Source organism: Lepeophtheirus salmonis, chromosome 14 (assembly GCF_016086655.4).
Source record: "Lepeophtheirus salmonis chromosome 14, UVic_Lsal_1.4, whole genome shotgun sequence".
In the NCBI taxonomy this organism is placed as follows: domain Eukaryota; kingdom Metazoa; phylum Arthropoda; class Copepoda; order Siphonostomatoida; family Caligidae; genus Lepeophtheirus; species Lepeophtheirus salmonis.
Window position 1 is genome coordinate 9,845,257 of NC_052144.2, and position 3,229 is coordinate 9,848,485.

The 3,229-nt window shown below is 32.3% G+C and overlaps 1 long non-coding RNA gene across 1 annotated transcript; it reads right to left on the reverse strand.

Annotated features, from left to right (window-relative positions):
- Positions 1-1,320: 1,320 nt before the first annotated feature.
- On the reverse strand, positions 1,321-2,878 carry LOC121129786 (uncharacterized). Its single transcript, XR_005868505.2, has 2 exons — positions 2,640-2,878; positions 1,321-2,581 (listed from the first exon to the last, which is right to left on the reverse strand). It is a non-coding gene; the product is annotated as an uncharacterized lncRNA (long non-coding RNA).
- Between the last annotated feature and the right edge of the window lie 351 nt (positions 2,879-3,229).

Consider the following 3,229-nt stretch of genomic DNA (forward strand, 5'->3'; position numbering starts at 1 on the left):
TGCTGGAATTTGTTCAAACACACAACTTTAACTAACCTTCATTTGTATCCATCCAAGGTGGTAAGAAGGGGAAGGTGTGTCGCTTAGATTCTGCATTCTGATTTACTGAACTGAGTGACCTCACAAGTGTACTATTAACTCAGAAATGAAAACAATAATACTATTATAACTACGTGAGTTGAGAATTTATCAAGGGTGGTGGATGATGTATACTCTCTTCAAGGCATCTCGACTCTTAAGGTGAGATGCTATAAAAAAGTGTTTCACTCGGTGGATGGAAGGATTGTTCATTGTGAAGGCTCCTCTTCATATCAAGGTCTGTGATAATGACTTATGATCTCGTTAATCATTGTCCCTATAGATAAATTCCTCAAGATCTTCCGCGGAATCATCGTATACTTCTAGATATAAGAACTAAGAAGTTCCATAAAATCCCAGAATAATCGACGTAGATACCCAGTGGGGAGCAGAGAGATTTCTAATCCTCCATCCACAGCTCCTTTTTTGAAATTATTGAAAGTCAATTCGGCCTCGTCTCCTATTCTAATAAAAATATTCCATTAATAAGAGTCCTTCAGTGTCCTTGATCTATATAACACGGAAATCACTAATCTCTATCACATTTATTTAAATTCAATTTATAAGTTGGACTTCATGATATACGGCTAATTATATAACCTGGACACTTTAAGCTCACGCCTGATTTTGTTATTACTCCTGAGTCACTTTTTTCATTGGAAAACAAGTGGAAGATGATTTTAGGCTCATAAAGATAATTTGCTTCTCTTTCCTCGATATTTTGGTCTACAAAGCATATTCTATTCTGTTATTACATATAAATAGTTATTTGGAGCTGTTAAGTGATTATGTGTTTTACAAAATTATACATCAAACATTTTAACTTCTGTAGACTTATGTTGAAATATCTTAATGTCATTGAAAGTCCCAAACTTACCGAGTCTGGAATCCTTTTCCAACGAACCAAATTGCTTGCCACCATATTGGAATATTACTCTTGCAAGCATCTAGAATCTCCACACAAATTATTAAATATTTACCATTCTAGCTAATTATAAGTTGTTTTACTGAAAATTATAGTTAAAATTTAACAAAGTAATAATACGATTGCTTTGGTATTGATTGAAAAATAATAAAGCATCAATGATGTTTTTCAAAATTTACGTAGTTGTTATTTAATTAGAAAAAATCAAGCCCATAATTACAGAAAGTGAACTCATTAATTCGAAGTGACCATAAAGGATGAATAGATAACTTTGGCTCGAAATTTAAAGAATAGAAATGAGGCAATAAAGTAACAAATTATTTTTTAAAAGTATTATTAATATTTACGTGTTGACAATTACTTTTTTTACAAAACATTTATTCCATTTGGTGATCAATAATTTTTTCAATTTCTTAGTACTTAGTTTGGACCTCCTTTTCGTATTGATCATATTCATCATACTAAATACTCTCTCAGCATCACAAATGACCATTGGAGTATTTTTGTATATAAAGTTTTTACTTGTTGAGAGTTCCTTTAGTTTTTTGTAACCAGAGTTCTTTTGAAGTACCTCTTTTAACATGGTCTTGAACGGCTCGTCCTTCAAATTTTGAGTAAGATTTTCTAAAATGGTCAGGCTGGTAAAAAGAGGCAACCTTTCCTCAATCGCAGTATTTGACGAAAAAATTTCCTATATAATTACGATTTCTTCTCGTATAGAATCATTATTAATTACTTGTTGTGTTCTTCTTGTTGTTACCAAATCTTCATTAAGGCTGTTTAAATACTGTCTGAAGACTTTGAATTGATGGTAATAGTACTTCACTGCTTTTAATCAAGTTTCTTATTTTGTTATAATTGGTGATGGAGGGAGGGGAATTTCGTATTAAACAGTAAATACTCGCTTTTTTCTTCCAGAATTCAAAAACATCTTCTTCACAAAGAAAATAAGTTCATTCGTTAGCGGACACTTTGATTGAGCCGTATCTGCAACCCTATGTAATCCATGTGCAACACATGAAATTTTGAATCAATTGCACAAAAAATTTCGAAGATCCTCTCCTGCTTTGAGACAATACGAGGCTGCATCAGAGATGAAAACTTTAAGTCTACATGGGATTAAATCTTCAAACAATAACTTATAAACTGAGCTAATGTTTTTTACATTGTTTGTGTTTGCAATCTCAATATAAATCAAGGTCTCCCACAGAAATGTCCGTCCAAAGGGCCAATCAAAGTTGCTGTCATTGAACTCCCTTGATGATCTTTTGTCTCATCTAATTAAACTAAAGTATCCTTTTCTTTCACCTCTTCTTTTATTCTATTTAAAGCTCCTTGACGTACTTCCCAAACCAAGTTGTTAACTAACCAACGACCTGGAGTAGTTTTTCCAGTACATTTAAAGCGATGTTACACGACACAAATAACTTTGCTGCTTCCAAATTGAATGACGTGCCGTTTAATTCTCCTTTGTCTCCATGAATGTTGTGTTTTTTGAAAAAATTTAAGTTGTTGATGTGATGCAAGGTTTTGGAGTGGCGGATTACTTGCAACAAATAACAAGATGGATACGAGAAACTGAAAAAACGGGAAGACATACTTTTATTCTCTAAACCATAATTCGACACATCAGTACCTCCGTTGTTAGAGACCCATAAAAAAGGCACGTTGTCTTCGGCATTAAGCACGTGAGGAAGCAGTAGGGGGAAGTTACTTTGTTGACGATTAGTATAATACTAAGGAAAAGTTGTTTAAAAGATGCAAGTGTACCAACATTCTTTTTTTTTTAAATCTATTCCAACAGCCCTAATTATACTATTTTCCTGTAGAAATTGATAGGATAAATTATTATTTACACGCTGAATACAATAGTTTTGCCTTCTCTAGAGACAACATAAGTTCTATTTATAGAATATAAAATGAGCTCATTAGGCCTGTAAATATGAATTCCTCCTATTAACAATATAATTGTAGGTCAAAGTTCTAAGTTGTAAAATCAAATTTATTAATTCATTATCACAAAGCTCGTGTATCAATTGATACTTTGTTAAATATCGATATGTCACAATAAGAATCGTTGATACCTAATATCACATATCATGCTATAGTACAGGTTTTGTCACAGCCCTAGGATTTAGTCCTCCTTTAAGATGACACTTGTTAAAATATGAAATTGTATACAAAATAATTTTAGCAGTATTTGTTTGAGCTAAAAGGTTTCAATAA